Source organism: Monodon monoceros, unplaced genomic scaffold (genome assembly GCF_005190385.1).
Source record: "Monodon monoceros isolate NGI ecotype Baffin Bay Population unplaced genomic scaffold, NGI_Narwhal_1 Super_Scaffold_8, whole genome shotgun sequence".
Taxonomy (NCBI): domain Eukaryota; kingdom Metazoa; phylum Chordata; class Mammalia; order Artiodactyla; family Monodontidae; genus Monodon; species Monodon monoceros.
In genome coordinates, this window is record NW_021703785.1 from 268673 (window position 1) to 279228 (window position 10556).

The following is a 10556-nucleotide window of genomic DNA, read 5'->3' on the forward strand; positions in this document are numbered from 1 at the left end:
TCTAAAGAGGCTCAAGACGGGGGTGGAGGTAACTGTTCACAGAGATCAGAGACCTAGAAAGCATTGTTGCTAGATCTGAGGAACAGAGGGGTCAGGTGAGAGAGGCTAGCATTTAAGCCTTAGGACTGAGAGGTTTTCAGCCTAAGAAACACGTCCGTGCCCCTCAACCCCAGCTTGTGTAGGAACCATTCGGAGAGCCTGTTAAAGCCCGGGTGTCGCCCCAGGTGGGTAGGGTAGGGCGGTGATTTGCATTTCCCACCAGCTCCAGGCCTGCTGGCCCCGGACCCCGCCCTGGGGTAGGAAGTGGTGGCACCTGTGGTCACAGCATGTCTCCGGGAGAGGGAGTGGGTAGGTGAGGGGGGCCTCTGCCGCCCTGGCAGGCGGGCGGGGACGGTGGCGTGAGCCTGGGGGAAGCACAGCAAAGCCGGTGGAGTCCCAACCAGAGTAAGTGGTTCTGGAGCCCGTGCTGACAGTGGGCCACCCTCGGGCTTAGAACTGTGGGCTGTATGGGTCCATCCAAAGAGCTATCTTTGGCTTGAGAACATTTTTAGCAGATGAATTATACCCTTGCATATTGCTGCTTCTAAGTGGGAACAAACGGCACGTTCTGATGACTTAAGGAATTTAATAATTTTAGAAACTGTTAAGATCTCCTGCCCCCGAAACATGGAGACACTTCCCTCCTCCGTTTGCCCCGTTGCCGCCCAGACTGGCAGGGCTGCTTCTGAGGCCCTGTGTTATTTGAATGCACCCTCCGGATTCTCTGAAGTAATTTGTTGAAGGAGAACGAGAAGACTGAGGAGTTTGTCAGGAGTCGCGTGTGGCTTTGGCGCTAATATTGAAGGTGCTACCGTCGCCCTCAGGGCTATTTCCGTGAGCTCCCCAGGAGAAGAGTCCATGTTAGAGGGTTGTAAACCTGGAGAACCAGCGTCTGTCTCTGCAGAGCTGGGCTCCCTGCAGACCTGCCGGGTGAGGGTCTCTGGGAAGGGAATTTGGGAACCTCTGCTTTAGTTGAGGCCGAGAAATAGGGACCATTCCTGAAAATATTTCTTACAAGTTTAGAAATAGAAATCATAGTTTCTGGTTTTGATGGCACAAGAAAATGTGCTTTTGGAGCAGAAAAGGGAGGCTGAGAGCCAAATAAAAAGAGTGGTGTAGTAATATTGTCTCTTCTGGGAAGTCGGCTACCTGTGATACAGCCAGAATCAGGGGCAGCCCCCAAACACTGTCACCAGGAGCCAGTTAACTCAAGTGAGTATGCCGAGGTGATTCTCCCAACTCGTCAGAGCGTCTAACCCTTCACAGGCCATTCCTGCTTTCCTCAGACAGTTTTAATAAGCTTAGTTTTTGAAAGGTTAATTTATTCATTAGCTCAATATTTATTGAGTGCTTGTCTAATATGCCAGATAAGTCAGGGAGCAGTGTAAGCAGAAAGTTAAAGCTGACAGCAAATAAAGAGACAAACCTGCACGAGATGATTCCAAGAGGTTAAAAAAATATGAGACAAGAAACAAATGGGACCTAATTAAACTTAAAAGCTTTGCACAGCAAAGGAAACCATAAACAAAGTGAAAAGACAACCTACGGAATAGGGGAAAGTATTTATAAATGATACTACTGACAAGAGATTAATTTCCAAAATATACAAACAGCTCATACAGCTTAATAACAAAAAATCAAACAACCCAATAAAAAAATGGGCAGAAAACCTAAATAGACATTTCTCCAAAGAAGACGTACAAATGGCCAACAAACACATGAAAAGATGTCCAACATCGCTAATTATTAGAGAAATGCAAATCCAAATGTCACTGTAATGAGGTACCACCTTACACAGGTCAGAATGGCCACCACTAAAAAGTCTACAAATAATAAATGCTGGAGCGGGCGTGGCGAAAACGGAGCCCTCCTACATGGTTGGTGGGAATGTAAATTGGTGCAGCCACTATGGAGAACAGTATGGAGCTTCCTTAAAAAACTAAAAACAGAGCTACCATATGATGCAGTAGTCCCGTTCCTGGGTGTATATCCAGAGAAAACCATAATTAGTAAAGATGCATGCACCCCAATGCTCATAGCAGCACTATTGACAATAGCCAAGACATGGAAGCAACCTAGATGTCCATCACCAGGTGAATGGATATAGAAGATGTGGTACATATATATATAATGGAATATTACTCAGCCATAAAAAAGATGAAATAGTGCCATTTGCAGCAACACAGATGGACCTAGAGATTCTCATACTAAATGAAGTAAGTCAGACAAAGACAAATATATGATATCGCTTATATGTGGAATCTAAAAAAATGATACAAATGAACTTATTTACAAAACAGAAACAGACTCAGACATAGAAAACAAACATGGTTACCAAAGGGCATAGCAGGGAAGGGGAGAGGGATAAATTAGGAGTTTGGAATTAACCATACACAGTACTATATATAAAATAGATAAACAGCAAAGACCTACTGTATAGCACAGGGAACTATATTCAATATCTTGCAAGAACCTATAATGGAAAAAAAGAACATACATATATATATATATAATATATATATTCTGAATATATATTCCTGGATCACTTTGCTGTACACCTGAAACTAATACACATTGTAAATTAACTATACTTTAATTTTAAAAATGATTTAAAAATATGGGTGTATGTGACCATTTAGTATTGAGGCAAAACCCCTATTTATACTGGTGAGGGGCAAGCTAGTAGCCCTAGACCTTGACTCTACAGTGTAAGGGCAAAAGCAAATAACCTGCTCCATAAAAGAAGTTAGCGAGGAAAATTGTGCCTCCACTTGGTGCTGAGTACTTGAAATCACAAGCTGGCTCTTGTGAGTGTGTAGCCTGAATCCGCACCACATCTGTGGTTCAAAAACCACAATCCATACACATACCTTAATGCAGTCTTGGGTTAGTAGTTTGTAACTCCTGCTGAGGCAATGACAGGGCAGTCGAAAGCAAATCCACTCCTCTCCTTCAATCTAGGTCTCAGGATTCTCCAGTATAACGTTTCAGGGAGCTTGAGCTCAGAGGAGAAAATGCACAAAGAACACAGAAATAAAGCGTCGTGTGCATTTTCCAAGAGAAACAACAGACAGCAGAATCAGGCCTGCAGTGTTTGCAGAATGTCAGCTAACAAAGTTTAGTGAACTTAAAAGTAATGAGACAAGATTGAAAACACGAGCAGGATAAGGAACGATGAAGAATGCCTGCACCAATTTGAAAAAGAATCTAACAGAATTTCTAAAAGTGCAGATCACAAGAATTTAGATGAAAAACTCAGTGAATGAATTAAATAGTTGATTGATTAGGCATAGCTGAAAGGAAAATTGGTAAAGTGGAAGGTACATTTGAAATATACCCCAGAGGGACTTCCCTGGTGGTCCAGTGGTTAAGACTTTGCCTTCCAATGCAGGAGGTGCAGGTTCAATCCCTGGTCAGGGAGTTAAGATCCCACATGCCTCGTGGCCATGAAACCAAAACATAAAACAGAAGCAATATTGTAACAAATTCAATAAAGATTTAAAAAATGGTCCACATGAAAAAAAATATTTTAAAAAAAACGAAATCTACCCCAGAGACACAAAGGAATGGAAAGTGTGAGAGAGGTTTAGAGACACAGAAGGCAGAGGGATGTCTGAACACGTCCTGTGGGAATTCCTAAGGCCAGAGACCACGGGTGGAGGTCACAGGAGGTGGTGTCTTAATGCAGCTCAGTTCTTTAGGGGCCGAACCTGGGGCGCAGAGCCCAGTGGCACAAGACTCAGACCCAGATGGCAGCTGCGAGGGTGGAGGGAAGGGGGCATGCCTGGGTGACAAGGAGGGCACTGCGCCCTGGACAGGCCACCAGCACCAGCAGCCGTCAGGGTTCAGTGTTGCCCGCACAGAGCAGCTGCACGCCTTGCTGTGTTATGGCCCTAACTCCCGCATCGTCCTCCAGGCTCAGCATCGCCTGTGAGGGTTGATCATCTGTTTGGCAAAGTTGCTGTAGGAAACAAAGAGCCTACGTCTGATCTCTGGACCTGAGGGAGCCGCCAGGACCTGGTGCCCTGTCTGGAGCTCATAGCCAGAGGGGCCTCGGTGGCCACAGAGGGTCAGTGCCACCCAGCGTGGTCTGTCCTCCCTCAGGCTGGAGTGCAGATGGAGCATGAGGGTGAGAGGGAGGACACACACCCCATTCCCTCCTTTCTCCAGGGGAAGGGGGTCCAGGAATCGGGCTGCGGCCTGGCTCTGTGGGTGTCCCCACGCCCTGGGTCTGCAGAACGCTGCTCACCCATGAGCAGGTGTCACCGTCCCTGCCTTCCTTTCCTGCATGTCTGGCGTGGGACAGTGGGCACTGAGAGGGGACTGCTGTTGCAAATTTACTGGGGGAACCCCCTTGGTCAGACCCTTCGGGGAGAAGGAGGTTTTTCCGGACCGTCTCTCCTCCAGGACGGTGATTCGGGGAAAGCTCTGTCCTCCTGAGAACAGTATCTTCCTGATGGTGCAAGTGGACGGTGTTCACATTTAACTTTTTACAGCTATAATTTTTAATCATTTAAATGGCAAGTCATCATTTCTTTACCGTTTATTTAAACGGAAAGGCTCTATGAAACTGTGTTGTCAGGGTCCGGGTGGGATAGCTGCCTGCCTGGGGCCACAGTGCATCTGCGGAGGGCATCCTGGGGTCCCCGGGAGGGCAAAGCAGAGCTGAAGGCTGCCTGTGGAGAAAACCACCGTCCTATCCAGTAAAGGGAGCACGTTCGTGCTACAGTTAAAAAAAGGAACTCTTAGGAGCTGGGTTGGCCCAATCGTTTGCAGGCGTATCCCATGAAGTGTCAGTTTTTCATTTCCTTTTGTCCATGTAAGTGATTATTTTGAGGATGACATTGCCCGCCTCTCCCCTCGACAGGCAGGAAGCGGCTCCTACTCTGACCCTCACTTTCCCCCAGGGCAGCTCTGTTGAGGCTGTGCTGAGCCTCCTGCCTGGACGCCCGCCCATATCCAGCCCAGAAGCCCCCCCCCCCCCCCCCCGTGGGCCTCTGGACCAGACGGCCCTGACCCTGCGACTGTGCCTCCTTGCCTCCCGCAGAGTTTGGTTGTGTCTGTCAAGCGATAAAGGCAAGTTAGAAAGTTGTGTTCACAGTAAGATTCCTTTTTGTTTAAAAAACTGGCATAGCTCTAAAAGTGGTCTGGCATGTGAGGACTTAAACGCCAATGTGGTTATTTTTTCTGGGTAGTGGGATTATGGGCAGTATTTTTGTTCTTTTGTTGGTAGGTTTTGTTTTGTTTGTTTTTGTTTTTTACATAACATTAGAAGTTAGTAAAATAACCGCTTTCTAGAGCACAGTGAGGAAGGAGCTAGCTCATCACCACGCTTATCGATTTGGGTGTCATTACAGAATCTCTAATCCCGTCATTCTCGCCAAGAATTTTCCCGAATGAAAGGCTGTTCCCCTGCGGGTGGGCGTGAACTTCTGGTTTGGAATCAGAAGGAGCCTGTGGGTCAGTGACTTGAGAGGGTCTCTCTGTTCCTCTGAGAGATGCAAATTGCTCAGAAAACAGAGCTTTGTGTGGTGGCCTCCGCGGTCTTCGTCTCCGGGAGGGAGAAGTTGTTTGGGGTTAGGGTGTGACAGCACAAGAGGGAGTCTGTGGTTTGGGAAGAAAGACGTCATTTTCTCAGATGTTCTTAATGAAAACCAAGTTGTTGACTAGAAAACACCAACTGTGAGATTATGAGACTGTACAGATAGCATCATCTCTCCTTATGTTTCTTTTCTCTCTAATTTCTCAAGTTAAAGCTTAAAAAGTAAGTCTTTTTGACATAAATGCAGGTCTCAGGCCCAGACGTTCCACACCACCCTTCGCCCCAACGGTCCTGGGGAGCTCCAGGCGGGTACCCTTCCACCACCCCGGTCCTGGGGAGCTCCAGGCGGGGACCCTTCCACCCGCCGGTCGTGGGGAGCTCCAGGCGGGCGGACCCTTCCCCTCTGTCCTGGGGAGCTCCAGGCGGGGACCCTTCCCCTCGGTCCTGGGGAGCTCCGGGCGGGGACCCTTCCCCTCGGTTCTGGGGAGCTCCAGGCGGGGACCCTTCCCCCCGGTCCTGGGGAGCTCTCTGGTCCAGGGTGGGCTTTCAGCTCGGAGCATCCCCCCGACATCGGGCTCCAGTCCTCACTGAGCCCCTGAATCTCAGGATGTGGGGCTTCTCACAGGGCTTCCCAGATGCCCAGCTGACCGCTGTGCCCAGGCCCAGGTAAGGCTGGGACCCTGCAGGAAGAGACCACCCTGCAGGGAGAGACCCTGGGCCTGCCCTGTCCACCCTCCCTGAGTAGACAGTCAGTCCCCTTGGAGCTGTGGGCTGGGCAGTTTGGGTGTCGGGATGCTGTGGTTAATGGGTTCCTCTGGGGTCCCCAAAAGCTCCTCAGGCTGCCGGCCCCCTCACGCCCCCAGGCTTCTCCCTGACACCCTCCTTCCCTTGGGGCCTTTCTGAAGGTTCTGGAGTCCGGGGGCTTCAGTTACCTTAAGAAGCGTGGCCAGGCCTTAAAAGGACAGTCCGGGTGTGAGTTGTTGGTGAGGACACGTGATTTCTCTGGGGGGAGGGGGGGGAGGGGAGGGGCTGCACGTGGGAGTCCCGTGTGGGGTGCACCCCATGTGAGCAGATGGGAAAACTGAGTCTGGAAGAAGTGAGGAACCCACCAAGGCCACGTGGCCGTCCACCCTGGGCTGCTCAGGCCAGGGCAACGGGCTGCAGGTCACCCATGAGGGCCGGGCTCCGGCACAGACATGCGGCTGTGCTTCTGGAAGAGCGTGTTGCTGGCCCTGTAGGCGGGCGCCCTGGGTGCCCTTGTGCCCTGTGATCCAGCCTTGTCCCGCGGGCCAAGACTGGCCCAGGTGGGGTCCAGGCGGGGTGCTTCTTCCCCAGCATTTGGAGGAAACTGTGATCTGACCTCCAAGGCTCCTTCCCCGGGAGGGTCAGCTGCATCCCTCCGTTCACATCTGCATGAAGCTGGGGGGCAGGCCCTTGTTTCTCCATCCGTCCTTCACGTGGACGGAGCGGCTTTCTCTCCTGGGAGCCGCCCCTCCCTGTGTTCAGGCCGTGACCCACGACTTGGGGGGAGGCTTCAGCTGAGCACCCGGCCTCCCAGTGAGATGCAGTAGCTTATCGGAAGCCTCAGAGACAAGCTCTCGGGTGCCGAGGGCCACGCTGCTTTAAAATCGCCATTTAGAGGAAGTGAGGGATAAACCAGACAGGGTTTCTCCTGCTTCTGGGAGCCATGGGCGGTTCGCGCCTGGGGTGCGGGCCCTCCCATGCCGGGGTCCCGCGAGCACCAGCCCGTGCGGGGTGCAGGCTGCACGGGTCCCCTCCCTTCCTGACTCTTCTGTGGACGTCTGAATACAGTATTTGGTTTCATGAATTTTAATCCAGGTTTTAGTGAACGGTTTAACCACCTGCACATTTATTAGCCGAACGCAGAGCTGTTCAGAGCCGGCCGGCACCCTTTTCGGAGAACGGGCCCTGCATGCCTGGCTTCCAGCTCTCTCTGGGCCTCGGCGTGGGCCCCGGGTCCCCGCTTCTGGGCACCTGGGCTCCGCCAGGGCTGCCCTGTGGCGCACCCGGGGCTTGCGGGGAGGCTCCCCTCTGTCCCCATGGCTCCCGCGCTCCCCTCCCCCAGATGCTGGGAAACGGATGCTGGCGTTTGCAACATAGGACGCAGCACACAGCACGAAACCGGGGAGAACCTCGCGTCTGGCCCCGGTGGGGGCAGGGCAGTACCAGCCGGGCTCTGGGGGGGCCGGGGAAGGACTCTGCGGTCCTGCGGGGGGTGCCCTGCCGGGACCTCTCGGCTGCACATCTGGGCTTGCGGAGCCAGAAGCCAACAGCTTCCCCTGTCGGAGGCTTTTTCTCTTTTCCCAATTCTGTGAAACTGCATTTAAACGTCTCCCTGTAATTAGCGAGGAAAGCGCTCTGGCCGGCCTCAGAGGCCAGAGGCCACGTTTTAATCCCCTTGTCAGATAGTGGTAGTTAAGGCCGTCCAGTCCTTTGGGTGGCATTTTCCCTTTACCTGGACAAGCCTGCAACCGTGCAGGGCATGAATCCTGCCTCTGCTGCTGCTGAGCTGTGCGCAGAGATGCCCAGGCAAAGGTGGCAGCTGGGGGAGCTAGGGTTGTGCAGCCCCTCTGAGTGCCCCAGAAAGGAGAGTCTGTGTTGCAGGCACGTGGGGGGATCTCACCCCACTCCCCACCATCCACAGCTTCCTTTTCTTTTGGAAATATGCTTCCAACTCTGCCCCCTTGAAGAAACACTGCAGGCTTTCCCGTCGACCAAGAAGGGAGTGGCCTGGCCGCGTGTGGGCACCAGGGGGCACGCCTGTCCCGCCCCCAGGATGTCTGCCCTGCTCCCTCACGCCCCTGTGGGCCCTGCTGATGCCAGCCCCGACCTGAGAGATGCCACGATTGGGCTGAGGAGGCCTTTGTGCAGGGACCCCCTGGGCTTCTGGTGGGGACAGCCGGGTCGCCTGCCTGTCCCTGTTCGAGGACGACAAACATATTCCTTGTATGTTGGGCGTCAGGTACTTGTCTTTTACTTTGCAACATAAATTTAAAAGTTCTCAGTGGATTAGTATCCTGAACTTGAAAAGAATGTGAAAAGATGGTCATTTGACAGAAAATGAGCCAGACATTTCAGCACAAAATGAAACAAAAAGTGCTTACACACACACACGACAGATACTCAGCCTCACCAGTAATGTAAACTTTTCAAATGAAAGCAGTAGTTTTGGTCACCAGCTTAGCAGAGTTTGTAAACATTGATGGAGACCTTCCTGGAAGGTCCATGGTCCCAGAGCCCAGGATGGAGGACGCCCTCCCACCAAGCAGGCCACCTCGGGGACTGTCCTGAGGACACCAGGGCTAGGGACACTCCCGGTGGTGGACGTGGGGGAGGACTTGCTGTCTGCGTGTTGGAAGGTGTGAGTCCTGCGGTTGTGGTCACTCAGACCTCAGGTGCCGTTTGGCCTTTACTTACTTGGGAAGTGGCCCATGGCCTCATGTTAAAGGAAGAAGCCGACTGTGTATCAGGTTGAAGAATGTAGCCCCACTTTTATTTAAAAACATGTGTCTTTATTTTTATTCTATACCCATATATCTTAAGAGAAAAAAACCTTAAGCATGTTATACCCTAGGATGTTAATTCTGTTACTCACGTGCTGACATCTTTATGTATTTTGTAAATTTTTGGTTTTTGAAAAATAGCTTCGCTGAGATATAATTCACATAGCATATAATTTACCCATTTAAGATGTACAGTTCTGTGGTCTTTATTATATTCAGAGTTGTGTAGCCATCACCACAGTCAATGTTAGAACATTTTCATCTCCCTAAAGAGAGAGCCATTCCCTTCCCCTGCTCCCCAGCCCCTGGCCACCAGGAATCCACTTTGTCTCCACAGATGAGCCAGTTCTGGTCATTTCATGAACAGGGAACGGCACCCTGTGTGGCCAGTTGTGTTGGCTTCTCTCGTTGAGCCTCAGCGTCAGAGCTGAAGGCGCCAGTGGGTCAGGGGCTCCGTTCGGTGTGTCCGTCCTCTGTTGATGGACGCTTGGGTTGTTTCTGCTGTAACCTTGCACGTACCAGTTTTTGTGTGGATGTGTTTTCATTGCTTCCGGACATACCCCTGGGGGTGGGCTGTTGGGCTATAATGGTTACTCCGGGTTTACCGTTTTGGAAGAGTGATGGCCCCGTTTTACATTCCTACGAGCAGCTCAGTTTCTGCACGTCCTCACCTGGGGGAGTGCCTTCTGGATGCAGGACCGCCCTGTCCCGGGGCTCCTGTGCCTCTGGGGGCTGGGGGTGAGATTTGTGTCCCCCATGTGTAACCGGCTGGCGTCACGGCTCTGTGTCAGGAGGTGGCAGGTGTGGGACTGAAGGTGCTACCCTGTGACCCACCCATGAAGAGGGTCCTCTGAGTGGGGCCTGGGCAGTGTGTTTTCTAGAAACCTCTCCAGGTGATCCTGATTTGCAGCCGAGAGTGGGGACAATCCCCCGAGATAAAGCCGGGATGGGGGCCAGGCCGTGGGCAGGGACACTGGAGTCAGGACTCGCGTGTGTGGCCGTCTCGGGGGCAGCCCTGGAAACACCTGCTGTACGCGTGCGCCTTCTCGCGAGGCCTCGGCCGCAGCTCTGACTCCTGGGGGACGTGCCTTTGGGGCTCTGGCCCCCAGGACATGGCGGGGGCAGAGCAGCTGCCTTCTCTGCATGCCTGGACCTCAGGCCAGCACGGTCCCTCTTCCTGCTCTGGACCTGAGCTGGTCAGTAAAACAAGCGAAACCTGTTAGGTGCTTCTGACGGCAGCACCACAGGTGGGCTCGTCCCCCTCCCGAGGGGAGGCTCTGATGCAGCTCCTGCGTACAGGTCCTTCCATATCTGTCACCTGCCATCGCCTCCCTCTGCCCCCCCGCCCCGCCTCCCTCGGCCCGCCGGGACCACCAGCTCCCAATTTCATGTACCCCACGTGAGGTCACAGGTGCATGCCTGAGGCAGGCGCTTGGAAGCTGGCCCCCCCC

General features: G+C 52.5%; 1 protein-coding gene across 1 annotated transcript in view; it reads left to right on the forward strand.

Annotated features, from left to right (window-relative positions):
* Positions 1-10556, forward strand: part of RASA3 (RAS p21 protein activator 3) — an 89272-nt gene that overhangs the window by 36370 nt on the left and 42346 nt on the right. The window lies entirely within an intron of this gene.